The following is a 1,192-nucleotide window of genomic DNA, read 5'->3' as shown; positions in this document are numbered from 1 at the left end:
AATCCTAATATGCAAAATCAAGAGAATGAGAATGAAGATAATTTAGGAGGAAATGCAATGGGTGGAGCAGCAGTGGTTTAGAGAGCATTGAAGGACTATTCTAGTCCTACTATTGATGGGTGTTATTCAAGCATCAGGAGACCACCCGTTCAAGCGAACAATTTCGAGATTAAGCCAACAATTATTGGAATGATTCAGCAGTCAATCCAATTTGCTGGGTTACCGAATGATGATCCTAACCTGCATATCGCAAATTTTCTCGAGTTATGCGACACATTCAAGCATAATGGGGTATCCGAGGATGCAATCAGACTAAGGCTTTCCCGTTCTCTCTACAGGATAAAGCTAAGGCTTGGTTGATTTCATTGCCATCTGGGAGCATCACGACATGGAATGAGTTGGCTCAAAAGTTCCTCACTAAGTATTTTCCACCTGCCAAATCAGCCAAACTGAGGAGTGAGATTACCAACTTTTACCAACAAGATTCAGAGTCATTGTATGAAGCATGGGAAAGGTTTAAGGATCTCTTACGGAGGTGCCCACACCATGGTATACCAATCTGGTCACAAGTGCAAACATTTTACCAAGGTTTGCTACCAACCATTCAAGCCATGATTGATGCTATAAGTGGGGGAGCCTTGAACACCAAAACGCCAGAGGAAGCATACAATCTGATCAAGGTGATGGCGAACAACAACTATATGAGGACTCTAGAAAGAAATTCAACAAGGAGATCAGCGGGAGTGCACGAAGTTGACAGTTACACCACATTGGCTGCTCAACTTTCAAACATTCAGAAGCAATTAGGTAATGTGTTAAAAATAAATGCAATTGAATCTTTTTCTCTAACATGTGACCTTTGTGCAGGAAATCATCCATCCAAGGATTGTCAAGAAGCGAACCCGTTTGCTCAGCTTGAACAAGCCAATTACGTCAATAATTTCCAAAGGGGGCAAGGGAATCCATATTCCAACACATACAATCCAACATGGAGGAAACACCTAAACTTCTCATGGAGCAACAACAACGAGCATAAACAACCTCCTATTTTTTAGAATCAAGAGCCAACATCTAACTTAAAGGATGTGCTCTCCAAGTTCATTGAAGAGACAAACAAGAGGTTTGAGAAGACTGACATCTTTATCCAAAATCAATCAGCCTCTATTAGGAACCTGGAGACTCAAATTGGGCA

The 1,192-nt window shown here is 41.3% G+C and overlaps 1 non-coding gene across 1 annotated transcript; it reads right to left on the bottom strand.

Annotated features, from left to right (window-relative positions):
• Positions 1 to 446: 446 nt before the first annotated feature.
• Positions 447 to 553, bottom strand: LOC116139534. Its single transcript, XR_004129482.1, has one exon. It is a non-coding gene; the product is annotated as a small nucleolar RNA R71 (small nucleolar RNA).
• Between the last annotated feature and the right edge of the window lie 639 nt (positions 554 to 1,192).

The sequence above is a fragment of the Pistacia vera genome, unplaced genomic scaffold, assembly GCF_008641045.1.
Source record: "Pistacia vera cultivar Batoury unplaced genomic scaffold, PisVer_v2 Contig351, whole genome shotgun sequence".
Classification (NCBI taxonomy): domain Eukaryota; kingdom Viridiplantae; phylum Streptophyta; class Magnoliopsida; order Sapindales; family Anacardiaceae; genus Pistacia; species Pistacia vera.
This window is presented reverse-complemented; position numbering and strand designations above follow the sequence as displayed.